Here is a 15,117-nt window from a genome sequence, read left to right on the forward strand (position 1 = left end):
GATTGCAAAAAGAGTACAGCGCTCCCACGAGACGCTCACACTTTTTCAACAAAGGGCTTTCCCACTTCAAAGCCACACATTTTGCACAACCACTTCCCAATGGTGAGCCATTGTTACGTACCATTCATCTAAAAATCCAAAGCACAAGAACTAGTGGAATTGGAAGGGAATATTAAAAGTGCCGAGGCAGAGCTGAAGCACCGAATGTCGTCTAATGGCCTCAGGGAGTTGACCCAATTGAAATACAGATATAATACTATTTTGACAGTCATACTTTGAGTCAGGGGACAAGGCAGGAAAACTTCTGGCTAGATATATAAAACAGAGAGAGTCTTTTTCTACCATTCCTCAGTGAAATCTGCTAGTGGTGAAATATTTACCTCAGCCATATATATTAATAATGCTTTTAAAGAATTCTATCTTGATCTCTATAGTTCCACGTCTTCGTCTACTGATGAGGATATTAGAAACTTTGTGGAAACACTAGAACTTCCTAAACTGACGACTGAGCAAAAATATTCTCTTGATTCTGAGATAACCTTGGAGGAGCTTGGCAAGGTAATTAAGGCCTTGCCTACAGGCAAGTCTCTGGGGCCAGACTGCTTTTTTTTAGATCTTATGCTACAGAACTTGCTTCACTTTTGCTAGAAGTTTATACAGAATCATTAAAGAATGGAAAGCTTCTGCCAAGCATGACACAAGCCTGGATCAGTCTGATTCTTAAAAAGGACAAAGATCCAAGCGAGTGTAAGAGTTACTGTCCAATTTCCCTGATCCAGCTAGATATTAAAATACTGTCAAAAATGTTGGCTAACCGATTAAGTAAAGTTATGACATCTCTTAAACATCAGGTGGGGTTTATTCGGGGCTGTAGCTCTTCTGATAACATTAGGCGTTTCATTAATTATGTGATCAGTGGCGAATGATCAGACTCCGGTCGCTGCCATCTCACTTGACGCCGAAAAGGCGTTTGATATGATGGAATGGGATTATCTTTTTTTTATTATTTATTTATTTTCTCCCTTTTTCTCCCCAATTCAGAATGCCCAATTCCCTATGTGCTCTAGGTCCTCGTGGTGGCATAGTGACTCGCCTCAATCCGGGTGGCGGAGGACGAATCTCAGTTGCCTCCGCGTCAGAGATCATCAACCCATGCATCTTATCAAGTGGCTTGTTGTGTACTGCGGAGATATAGCACATGTAGAGGCTTCACGCTATTCTCCGTGGCATTCAGGCACAACTCACCACACACCCCACCGAGAGTGAACCACATTATAGCGACCATGAGGAAATTACCCCATGTGACTCTACCCTCCCTAGCAACCGGACTGGTTGCTTAGGAGACCTGGCTGGAGTCACTCAGCACGCCCTTGCTTCGAACTCACGACTACAGAGGTGGTAGTCAGCATCTTTACTCACTGAGCTACCCAGGCCCCCTGAGATTATCTTTATAAGATTTTGGAAATGTATGGGTTCGGGAATACTTTTATTAGATCGATAAAGTTACTTTATAGACACCCAGTAGCGGCGGTACAAACAAATGGAATAATTTCAGATTATTTTACTCTGGATAGGGGCACCCGACAGGGTTACCCTCTTTCCCCATTATTGTTCTGTCTTGCCCTGGAACCATTAGCAGCCACGATAAGGAGGAGGATTTTCCAGGGATGATGACGGGAGGTGTGGCGCATAAGCTTTTGCTTTACGGAGATGATATTTTATTATTCGTCTCTGACCCTACTAGATCTATGCCTTGCCTCCACAGAATAATTAATTCAATTTCTAAGTTCTCAGGACACAGAGTTAATTAGTCTAAATCCAAAGCTTTGGCTCTGACAGTGTACTGTCCAGTAACGGCTTTTCAGCCGGCACCTTCCAGTGGCCCAAACAGGGCATTAAATATTTGGGTATTTTATTCTCAGCAAATTTGTGTGATTTAGTTAATTTTGGCCCTTTAATAAAAAGGTTTTCGAGCGATGTGGGCAGGTGGGCTTCATTACATTTATCTATGATTGGGAAGGTTAATGTTATTAAAATGAATTGTATTCCAAAATTCAACTACTGCTACAATCTCTCCCTGTAGATGTCCCCCTCTCTTATTTCAAGCAATGTGATAGCATAGCGAAGTCCTTCATTTGGAATGGTAAACATCCCAGATTACACTTCAGTAAGTTACATAGGCCGACTGACAAATGTGGGCTAGGCCTACCCAAAGTTTTGTTTTATTATTATGCATTCGGTCTCAGACATTTGGCTCATTGGTCGCTTCCACCTGAGAGAGCCCTCCCTGGTTTGGTATTGAACAGGAAGTTCTTGCCCCTATTTCGCCATTGCACAGCCTTTCTATCAAACTAACCGGAGAAGTTAAGTTACACCCCGTTATATCTCATTTGCAAGCGGTATGGACAAATGCGTCCAGAGTGTTTAATTCATACATTTATTTAAATGTTACTTTGAGCATATGGCTGAACCCAAAGTTATGTATTAATAAGTCCCCTTTCTGCTGGAAAGATTGGATTGTGAGGGAGGTTAATATGCTCTGTGACCTATATGAGAGTGGAGTGTTGAGATCATTTGAAAATATGGTTCAGCATTTTGGGATTCCCAGGTCTCAATTCTTCAGGTATTTACAGCTGCGTCACCTGCGCTGTACTATTTTTGGGAGCAGCATACACCCCCCTAGAGTGGTGATTACTGCTTTTGGAAAAGGTCATGAGGCATCAGTGTATTACCCCCTGCTAATTCAGAGTCTGGAGTAATTCAGAGTAATCACTTTTGGAAGAGATTATGTGAGAAAGATTTAAACTTGGTATTGGAGGAGGGAGTGTGGGTTGGGATTCTAAAAAACATCAAGTCTTATGCAATTTAAGATTTTACATCGATTCTATTGGACCCCCTCTAGATTGTATAGGCTTGGTCTTAAAGACACACCCACCTGTTGGCGATGCCAATCAGAAGATGGGGACACAACCCATGTTTTTTGGTGGTGTGTTAAAATCCAAGATTTTTGGTGGAGGGTTCAGAGTTTTATGTGTGATGTATTGGACACACAAATTTCATTTTGCCCCAGACTCTGTATTTTGGGCGATGGGGCGGTCATTAATATAGGGGATAAATACACAAAAAATTGGGTCCTTGCCAGTGTTATGATCGACAGACAGGCCATCCTTAGGGGATGGAAGTCGGCTGGAGCGCCCTCATTTTTTCAGTGTTTCGCACATTTATTTCTGTATTTTTACTATGGTTATGCCAGAAATATTTTTTTTTTACTAATTTAAAACAAAACCTTCATTTTACCCATTTGTTCTTAAATTATTTAAATAATATTAGTTGTAATTTAGAAATTAAATCCTGTCCTTAAAAAAATAAAAACAAATGGTAACAGAAATGTTTTATTTTCTCCTAATTAGGAGCCACATGGCTTTGTTTACAAAATCACATCACGTTACATTTTATTTTCTTCAGATCATATCATACTTCTCCAAATTTCCAACAAACCAATAATTTGACCGGATTTGCCCAACGCCTCGTAGCCACCTTATTTTGTAATGCAGAAGTAAAACCAATGAGTTTATGAAAATCATAATTAATGATAATAATATGACGACATATATTGCCAGCCTGTAATATAAAGCAGCATAATGTAGTATTTTTGTATCACTAAAATAGCTGGAAGTGGCTGATACCAGAAATGGTCCACATTCAAGGTTGATAATGGCAGGGCCCTTGTTTCGCTGAAAAATAAGGTGTATACTGACCAATGAATGACATACTGTTTCACATGACCTTGTTTAACCTGTCTGATTGTGTTGATTTGACTCTGCCGCTATTAACCAATCAGATGCAAGAGATCTGTCACGCCTACCCACCTTGATGATTATGATATTGTTGATATCAGTGATTATTATTGATATTGTAGGTCATGCTGATGCAGTTTTTCTTAAATTCATGATAACGCTATCTTCATAAAATCAAGATTATACAATCAGTGGTCGGAAAAGTAAAAACCACACTCCTACTCATTATCCTACACCATGTCCTACTCATTTAGAAAGCCAAAAGCTTTTAGGTTTAAGACAGTATGATGTCACAAATTAAAGCATTTTATAATATTTAAAACAATCCAATGATGGAAATATCTTACTGGCGTGTGTCAGAAATGATCTAAACGAGTAAACAGTAAAAGAAAACTGCATGATCTTTACCAATTCAAACACCCAAGAATATTGCTGCCATCGCCCCAGGCGTCCAATCTGGAAGGCAGAGATCAGATCAGACAGTCTGGGGCAGTTGCTTCCACTAGGACTAATTTTCTATTCATCTCTCTGCAGCAATGGCAGCGCTCAGGACGGTGAGTTCAAAGAGCATTACACATATATCTCGCACTACATCTCCAAATTCTTCTATTAATAATTAATGGATCTGTCTAAACACACTCGTCCTATCTAGAGTATATTTAACAGAGGGTCAATCTGGGGGTTACACAGCAGCTTCCTTCTTTCCTGCACATTCTTCACGCGATTGAGACACTTGAGGATCTCTGGATTAAACATCAGAGATTAATTTGTTGATTCTTACTCTGAATTGGCCATTGTTATGAAAAAGTGGCCTGTAAACTGTATGAATGAACGAACGCTTGCGCGGTCAATGAGAGAAGTCTTTGCGCTTTCCACATAATTCCACATGCATGAACATAGACGCGTTTTATTTACCAAAATATGCATGGAGTTTAGCAAGCAAGATCACCCTCCAAATCAAGCAGCGAGCTATCATGTTTCACAGGTTCATTTATTATGTGCTGTTACTTATTAATTCTGCAAACAAATACAAATTAAAACGTCTACGATGAACGAACGCAACAGAACGCGGGATTCTCGAGACTCGATTCTAAAAGTCGACGTTCTATTAACCTGACATGGCGTTTAAAATACGCAGCGCAACGGTCAAAGACGTTCGTCTAGCCATTGTTTACACAGAAAAACAATTGAAAAACAGTGCAGTGGGAGGAAAATTCTCTCATCATTTGCTCACCTACATGCCATCCCAGATGTGTAAGGTTTTCTTTTTACTGCAGAACACAAAGATTTTTAAAATAATACGTAAGCTCTGTTGGTCCATACAATGCAAGTGAATGGTGGCCACTTTGAATCTTAAAAAGCACATAAAGGCAGCATAAAAGTAATCCATACCCCTTCAGTGGTTAAATCAATGTCTTCAAAAGCAATATGATGTGTGTGGGTAAGAAACAGATCAATATTTAAAGGGATAGTTCACCCAAAAATGAAAATTCTGCCATCCCAGATGTGTACGACTTTCTTTCTTCTGCAAAACAAAGTTTTTAAAAGAATATCTCAGCTCTGTAGGTCCATACAATGCAAGTGAATGGTGATCAGACCTTTGTAGCTCCAAAACTCACATAAAGGAAACATAAAGTAATCCATATGACTCAGTGGATAAATCCATGTCTTTAGAAGAGGTATGATAGTTGTGGGTGAGAAACAGCTCAAAATGTAAGTCCCTTTTTACTCTAAATCTCCGCTTTTACCTGCTTAGTTTCACTTTCACAACTGAATGTGAAGGTGAAAGTGGAGATTTGTTGTAAAAAAAGGACTTAAATATTGTTCTGTTTCTCACCCACACCTATCATATCGCTTTGATATATTGAACCACTGAGACATATGGATTACTTTTATGTTTGCTTTATGTGATTTTTGGAGCTACAAAGGTCTGATTAACATTAACTTGCATTGTATGGACCAACAGAATTGAGATATTCTTCAAAAAATCTTCGTTTGTGTTCTGCTGAAGAAACAAAGTCACATACACATCTGGGATGGCATGAGAATGAGTAAATGATGAGAGAACTTTCATTTTTGGGTGAACTATCCCTTTTACTGTAAATGTCCACATTCTTCTTTTGTTTTTGCTGATTTGCATTCTTCGTTCAAATCGCCACCTACTGGGAAGGGAGGAGAATTTTTCGTAAAAAAGGACTTAAATATTGTGTTTCTCACCCACATCTATCATATTCTTCTGAAGACATGGATTAAACAACTGGTGTCGTATGGATCACTTTTATGCTGTTTTTATGTGCTTTTTGGAGCGTCACTTGCATTGAATGGACCAACAGAGCTGAGATATTTTTGTACAGCAGAAGAAAGTCATACACATCTGGGATGCCACGAGGGTTAGTTAATGATGAGAGAATTTTCATTTATGGGTGAACTATCCCTTTATTGGAAAATGCTACTGGTGTTTGCTTTGCTGATTCACTCAATGTTTATAGCTATAAAAAGCAATGTCAGTGTATGACCCAGCTGTCCCCTTATGCCCAAACAAACAAAATGCAGATATTTACAGGGTAGCTATTATGGGCTATGCATCAAAATCTTCATATCTTGTGAGGGCTAAACAACAGCTGTCAACAACAACAACACAGTCTCACGTGAAGGGAAACTGTGAAGTTACGCACTATTTCTATTATGTACTGAATGTGTCAAGTCTGTCAGCAGGTAAATGCCTCTATTTCATATAATAGTTTGTTTTTTCTTTTACGGCACTTAAATGGACGCTTTTTTCAGCCTCTCCCTCTGTCATTTGGGTCATTACGGTTCGCAAGTTCCTCCTTCAAGGTATTCAGCAAACCAATAGAGCTAGTTCTATACCACCATTCCTGTTTCCCATGCCACCACAACTAAGCCTTGGCCACAGATCAGTCTTGTGACTGTGTGCGTGTGGCACGGCTCATGTAACTGTTTTCACTTTTGCCTCAAAATTGGAACTACCATGTTTTACGGGGCAATGGAATGCTGTTTAACAAGTCTTTTCCAGACCTATAAAGTTTTACAACTTATCCTGAGTTGGATTTCCTTGTGAAGTTCATTGTGAGATCTGACTTCTCTTTCTTTCTTTGTACCTTTGCTCTCTTGCTCTCCTTCTTTCTTCCAACAACCCGCCTCCCTTCTACTCATTGCAATTTAATTTCATTTTCATAAAGAGCTTGACTGGCATGATGAATCCAGATTAATTTTTCAAATGCATGTGCAATCAATGATAATGAATAAAAACCTTTCCACCTCTCCACATACCCGCTGTACTCCCCGTCCCTCTCTCTTGCCATTCTCTCTCCCTCTCTCTCATTTTTTTTGTGTGTTAGACTGCAGATCTCATCGTAGAGAGGAACCCTGCACTGAAGCCAAAGCCAGATCCTTCTATCCTTGTGTTTGGCAAGCAGTTTTCAGACCACATGCTGACCATCTATTGGTTGGCCGCAGGAGGATGGCAGGCCCCTGAGATTAAGCCTTTCCAGAATCTGACACTTCACCCTGCTTCCTCAGCCCTGCATTACTCCATAAAGGTGAGGAAGTGTGCTATCAACATGGATGTAACATCTTTTATTGTCTCATTTAGCCAAAAGCAGCTGGAATTTATTCTCTATGTATTGCAATTCAATTAATGAGTATTTAAGAAATGGGGAAAGATGAAGTTCAGCAGATTTTGACTTTTTTGACTTTTAATTCGATCAGATGCAATAAGTAGGGATTACATTCCTTAGAGGAATAGTTCAGCCAAAAATGAAAATTCTCTCATCATTTACTCACCCTCATGCCATACCAGATGTGTATGACTTTCTTCTGATGAAGACAAACAATTATTTTTAGAGGAATCCCTCAGCTCTTTTGGTCCATACAATAAAAGTGAATGGTGATCAGACCTTTGTAGCTCCAAAAATCACATAAAGGAAACATAGAAGTAATCCATATTATTACAGTGGTTAAATCCAAATCTCAGAAGTGATATGATAGGTGTGGGTGAGAAACAGAACAATATTTAAGTCCTTTTTTTTATTATCTAAATCTCCACTTTAGCTTTCACTTTCAGACTTTCGGATGTAAAAGTGAAAGTGGAGATTTAGAGTAAAAAAGGACTTCAATTTTGATCTGTTTCTCACCTACACATATCACTCCTGAAGATATAGATTTAACCACTGAGTCATATGGATTACTTTTATGCTGCCTTTATGTGATTTATGGAGCTACAAAGGTCTGATCACCATTCACATTGTATGGACCTACTGGGCTGAAATATTCTTCTAAAATCTTTGTTTGTGTTTTGCTGAAGAAAGTAAGTCATACACATCTGGGATGGCATGAGGGTGAGTAAATGATGAGAGAATTTTTATTTTTGGGTGAACTATCTCTTTAAGAGTTATTTGACCTTGGCTTAATATCAGTTCATTTATACGTCAAGTTTAAATTATTGTGCTTAGTGATAATGTTTTAACATAAAAATCCAACAAGCTGGTGTTTTTTTTTTGGTCTGATCCTTTTTTTTTATACTTTTGTTTGTTTTAGCTCTTCGAGGGTATGAAGGCATTCCGAGGAGTAGATAACCACATCTGTCTCTTCAGGCCCATGTTGAATATGGAGCGCATGTACCGCAGTTCTGAAAGGAGCTGTCTGCCTGTTAGTCTTCATTTTACCCCGTTGAGTGCTTAAAGATTTACTCAAGTTTATTGCCTGATGCTCTGTGAGATTATCATGTTTCCACAGCGCCAATCTGTGGGCTGTATCTTCTCCAGCGTATTCTCTTCCTTTCTCCATCTTAATTGTTTGATAAGGGCGAGTTGCTAGAATGTATTAAGAAGCTGGTTGAGATCGACCAAGAATGGGTTCCTTACTCCACCGATGCCAGTCTATATATCAGACCAACCTTTATAGGAATCGAGGTAATTTCATTCATCTGAATCCTTTCCTCAGCCAATAGCAGAAAATCTGCTGGTGTAGGTTTTTTCCATCCTATATGGTGGTGCACATGCTTTGGTAACACTCTTCTCTTTTCAGCCTTCTCTAGGTGTGTCTCGAGCAGGCCATGCTTTGCTGTTTGTCATTGTTGGACCTGTTGGACCTTATTTTGCCACTGGAGAATTTAGTCCAATGTCCTTGCTTGCAGATCCTCGGTATGTCAGGGCCTGCAGGGGAGGTGTTGGAGAATACAAGATGGAAGGGTGAGTTTTTACAAAAACACCCCTTCAAAAGCTTGATTGTCTCTTAAGGCCTCTGTACACTTCCAACGAAATCAAAGAATTAATGTGTGAGACGTCATTTAGAACTAAATCTGGCAAAAAGGTGTTTTTGAGTTTGTTTCTGTTGTTCGTACTGGTAGAGTACGAAAAACAGGGCATGTTTTGTGTTGCAGATTCCAGGGAACCGACTCAAGAGTTGTTCATTTGGGATTCGGTTTTACTGGTCTTGCATGTTTTGTGCTGTAGATTCAGAGGAAGTGTCTCAAAAGAGTCATTCATTTGGGATTTGCTTCACTGGTTGTACATGTTTTGTGTTGTAGATTCCAGGGAACTGACTCAAAGAGCCGTTCATTTGGGATTTTGCTTCAGTGGTCGGGCATGTTTTGTGTTGTAGATTCCAGGGAACCGACTCAAAAGAGTCATTCATTTGGGATTTGGCTTCACTGGTCGGGCTTGTTTTGTGTTGTAGATTCCAGGGAACCGACTCAATAGAGTCATTCATTTGGGATTCAGTTTAACTGGTCTTGCATGTTACGTGCTGTAGATTCAGAGGAACAGACTCCCAAGAGTCATCCATTTGGGAATTGGACTACACTGGTTGCTGTGTATGTTTCGCGCTGATGATTCAGGAGTGGTGTTGTGGCACCACTGTATAGCTGTGAAGGAAACACTGACATACTATTTCAGTGTTTCCTGCATTGCTATTCAGTGGTGCCACAGCACTACTCCTGAAATTACAGTGTGTATTGGCCAAAAAAATACACACTCAAGAACTGTTAAAGGAACCGAAAGTCATTAAATAATTCGGTTCCGGTAAAAAATTTTAACCGGTTCTCTGTTTTAACCCTAATATTTCAACATAACACAGAATAGCTCTATGCAGGATAGAGGTTAAAGTTGTTTTATGTTTGTTTGTTTTAAGGGTGAGATCATGAATGGCAAAAGAGCAATTACAACTTCGCTGGAGCTTTTTAATTTGTGCCACATTTTCATTTCCCTTTTGAATGAGTCAAGACAAACATCAGTGTCTATTATTAGCACCACTATCACGCCAATTTAGAGTTCTTAGGAGTAGCCTACAAACATTACAGATTATGCCAGAGAAATCAGTTGCTTGCATAAGCACCAGTATAGCCTACTATGCATGTGCAACTTGGATTTGTAGAGATTTGTTTTAAATCCTCAGCAGTCTGACCCTTCACACTAATGTGCCGCTGGCTTCTGTTTATGTGATGTCTCTCATGATAATGCCAAGATGGCTGGTGTATTTATATGAAGAAATCACAATTGTTTTTTACTGTTTGTTTTGTCATTGTGTCTTTGCTGCCTTCTTGGCCATGTCACTCTTGTAAAAGAGGATTTTATCTCAGTGAGTTATTTATCTAGGTTAAATGAAGGTTACTGGACTGTTATAAACCTGTGTGAACATGAAATCATTGATTTGTGGCTGGAATGTACCTTTGTAATGTTGGCTTTATTTTTTTATTTCCCTGTAATTATGGGCAGACAATTGCTGTTCAGAGTGAGGCGGCCAAGAATGGCTGTCAACAGGTCCTCTGGCTGTACGGAGAGTATGAGGAGATCATTGAAGTTGAAACCATGAATCTCTTCATATACTTGACCACAGAGAAAGGAGGTGAGGAGTGTGTGAGAGGAAGAGTAGCTGGGAGAATCTGTAAATCATAGACCATAGCAAACCTAGCTGTTGAATTGAGAGATGTGTGTTTTAGCACCTAAAGTTTGCCTGTTTTAGTGCTCTTGTAGACAGATGTAATGGACAAGTAGTGGCACTTGTTTGAGGGGATACTGTACTAGGGCTTGGCATAGCATACAGTCATACTACTCATACTATTTTGTATCTTAGTAGTTATCTCAGAAATAAATGTTATTTTGCATTTTTAAACATTTTTGTGTAAAAATATCTTAACTTTTGGCTGTCCAATGTAAAATGAGTTAAGAAAGAGTTTTGTTAAAAACTGCAGTGGATTATTGCTCTTGGTATGAATAGTTTTGTATAATGTCATTACAAATGCTTCCTATCTCTTCATCCACCTTCATGTAACTTTTTCCTTAACACTTTGTTGATGCTTGTTTCCCTCTTCTGGTGACACATGTCAATGAATCTCAGTGTAATTGTTGACATTTAAAGGTCATTTAAAGGGATTTTTTAAAATTGTGGTTTCCAGGTGTGGAAAAGTCATTGAGAAAAAGAAAATCTTAAGTCATGGAATAATCATGGAAATTTCTATAGTGAATGTTTTTTCTATTTTTTCTCTGCTCTAAAATATTTCATGAGCTGCATATTGCTCTTGTTTAGAGCAAAACTTGCTCTCAAGCGATAGTGATGTCTGTTTTGTAAGTGAATCATTCTTTTGAGTCCATTCTTTTCAATAAATTAGTTCACAAGTCAGTGTTCAAATCAGTCTGAATAAAAAGGATTTAAAAAAAATCTATTTACAGTAATCACAAATGCCTGGAAAAGTAATGGAAATTCATTGATCAAAAAGAGTGGGAACCTTCTATGAATGATTATGCTTGACTAATGAATATTTGCCCTTACATCCTGGCACAAAATGTCTCAATATGAATGTGCTTCTTTGAATACCTGTCTTTGTGTCTCTGTAGAGAGAGAGCTTGTCACCCCTCCACTAGATGGCATCATTTTGCCAGGAGTCACCAGGCAATCTCTGCTGGACCTTGCTATAGAATGAGTGAGATTAAGGGAACTGTGTGTGTGTGACTGTCTCCAAGCAACATTGTAATACATGGTTTGATGATGTGTGTTTGTAATTAATTTTTGAGGATTTAATTTTGCCATATATTTCAGCAGCCCTTTTCAGTATAAATATTTTGCTGTCAACAAAAGTGATGAGTTTCATTCAAGTACTACATACATTCTTTACTTTAAGGGATAGTTCACCCAAAAATTAAAATTCTCTCATCATTTAATCATGACTGACTTTCTTCTGCTGAACACAATGATTTTTTAAAAGAATATTTCAGCTCTGTAGGTCCTCACAATTCAAGTGAATGGTGACAAATATTTTGAAGCTCCAAAATACATATAGTACATACAAGGCAGCGTAAAAGTAATCCATAAGACAGTGGTTTAATGTATATCTTCAGAAGCGATATCATTATTGTGGATGTGAAACAATACATTTTTTTGTTTGTTTTTTACTATAAATTCTCCTTCCTGCCCAGTAGATGGAAATATGCACAAAGAATGTGAATTGCCAAAAACAAAGGATAAAAGTGAAATTGGAATTTTATTGTAAAAAAAGGGCTTAAATATTGCGCTGTTTCTTACCCACAATTATCATATCAAAATTTTGGCAATCATTCACTTGCATTGTATGGACCTACAGAGCTGAGATATTTTTGAAAAAAATCTTTGTTTGTGGTCTGCTGAAGAAAGTCATACACATCTGTCATGAGGGTGAGAAAATGATGAGAGAATTTAGATATCTGGGTGAACTCTCCCTTTAATATTTTGTGTTATTGGATATATTCAATGGTTTTAATAACTTAAGTAATAATTTATGTATTGGCCCTTCATGGGGTCTGGATCTAAAAAGAGTTTTGCTTCATTACAAAACCAAATTTGCAAATAATAATATGTAAAGTATGTACAAAATATTAACACTAATGCTAATGACTACAGCGTTATGCCCATGCTGCATTTTTATGGTGTTGTTTCATTGGACATGGTTCCAGGTTAATACCATATATGGTAATACCATGTTTTTGGACATGCACTATTCTAATACTATGAAGTACCTTGGAATACCATGAAAATACTATGGTATATGAATGTGGTAACCATTCAGTACTATGGTGTATATATATGTAGGTATTACCATCTGTTGCCATAACTGTACCATGGTACTGCCATAGCTTTTTTTGTAAGGGTTGTGTCTATTTCAGGGGGACTTCAAAGTGACAGAGCGCAAATTAGTCATGAAGGAGCTGATAAATGCTTTAAATGAGGGACAGATTCTGGAAGTCTTTGGTTCTGGCACTGCGTGTGTGGTGTGTCCAGTTGGCAGTCTGCTCTACAGAGGACAGGTACAGTAGAGGAAATTCACACTTCATTTATATAATGCAATTGTCCATTTTAAACTTCTTTCCAGTTTTGAGTTTATAATGAATATTTGCAGGTTTGCTGAAAACCTTGTTGTTTTCTTTCTTATACATTTTTTAGACCTACCAAATTCCTACAGTGCAGAATAGTCCATACCTTGCAAAAAATTCCATAAGGAACTCACTGACATGCAGGTATAGAAACTCTAAAATCTCAATACTATTGGAAATGCTTTAGAAACTCATGTGTTCTTACAGTGTGTCCCTACATTGCCTAAACATCTCCACTGTTTCTCCATGCACAGTATGGACGCAAGCAGAGGGACTGGGCTTTGCTGGTTGTCTAGCTTATATCAGTCTGGAAGATTGTCAGGTCTCATGTCTAAAACCTTTCATCACATGTGTTTTTGTGCGTGGGCTTAGATATACCAATGTTACTCTATAGGAACAACCTTTCTAAATGGAAATCCACCTATAAAATATGCAGTCTTTTAAAACAACCTTACATCCTGCTTGCTTAGAGATCCATATGGCACAAATTGTAGCACTAGATATTGTCCTTAAATTCCACTGAGCACAATGAATGCCCATAAGCCATGTAAATGTTTCTAATCAAAAAGGCACAATAAGTTAATTCTTCTCCTTGCAGTAGAGACTGAGCTAGTTCTTAGTAGTATTGAGGTTTTTGTACCAACCAGTTTCACTGTTTCCTTGTTTTCTCCTAAAATGACAAAGATTTTTTCTTTAACACATAACTGTATTCACATTACAGCTTTTATACTGAGGGAATGGTGCTAAGAAATCAAACTGTTGAAAAGGATTAGAATTCTGCACATAAAAGTTATGTAAATTATGTTCAATGAGCTGCTTGGTTATATGTGTTACATGAGAGGACACAATATCATGTTTATTTTAATACCAAGAGGACAGAAATATCTACGTGTTGCATCAGTTATATAGGTCTGTTTCATTTTAACGAAAGACACAAGAGAAGTGAGATTAATCTAAACATGTTTAAAGTCAAAAATTTTAAACAAAGTGTAAATTATTCTTGTGTATGTCTATCTGGAGCTGGGTGCATTTTCAAGGACAGTGTATTTTCACCAGATTGAGATTAAAACCACAGAGCTCAAGATGAACTAATGCACGCACAAATGAAGGGCCGAGGATGGACGGAGGCCCAGAGTTACTGTAGCGGCTCTAGAGACCACTATAAGAGTCAGGATGTGAGAATCTTAAAGTGCACTAGGCTGTACATTATCTATACAATATTTGAAAGAACAATGTGATCTATTATGTACGTGTGTGTGTGTGAGAAATATGTATTCGCTGAACATTCCGAATGTATCAGTTTTAACTTATTTCTTGTGTTGTTTTATGGTGACAGTTAGAATTCCCTTCTCCTGATTTTACTTGTGAACATCCCTAATTTATTTTTTCCCTTATTTTAATCCTACATTTTAATCTGTATGCTCCACATCTCTCCTCTTCTGTCCAAGTGCCTGGTGGAAATGGCTGTTACTTTCTATTCAATTTCACTACCGTTTGCAGTTGCCTTTACTATACTGAGGGGGCTGCTGTATTCACAGTTAATTTGTTTTGTTCTGAGGGTTTTTGGAATATATGTCATTACTTTTGTTTGTTGCTGTATTTTTACAAATAAATTCAATTTGCTTCCAAATATTTGACATAGGCATTTAGCTTTAACTACATAATGGCTAATTTACATTTGTTTTGGTGGGTCTAGGTGTGGGCAATATGACCAAAAAACTCTATAATGAAATTAGTAATTTTATATCAAGATACTGATTTGTATCACTTTGTAGTTTAATTTTTATATATTAAATAACCATACTGTAATGCCTATTTTTGAATAATCCAGTCAGCAAATAAAATACATTATAAATGAAAACTACTTCCTATTATATAATGTTCTCATTATTTGGCACTTGACATAGTTAAAGTAAAAAAAGTTTGGTAAATTTTATCAGTTTTGTCAATTTTATCAA

General features: G+C 37.8%; 1 pseudogene; it reads left to right on the forward strand.

Annotated features, from left to right (window-relative positions):
* Positions 1–7,035: 7,035 nt before the first annotated feature.
* LOC127450562 (branched-chain-amino-acid aminotransferase, cytosolic-like) lies at positions 7,036–14,906 on the forward strand (annotated as a pseudogene).
* Positions 14,907–15,117: the final 211 nt, after the last annotated feature.

This window comes from Myxocyprinus asiaticus, chromosome 13, assembly GCF_019703515.2.
Source record: "Myxocyprinus asiaticus isolate MX2 ecotype Aquarium Trade chromosome 13, UBuf_Myxa_2, whole genome shotgun sequence".
Classification (NCBI taxonomy): Eukaryota; Metazoa; Chordata; class Actinopteri; order Cypriniformes; family Catostomidae; genus Myxocyprinus; species Myxocyprinus asiaticus.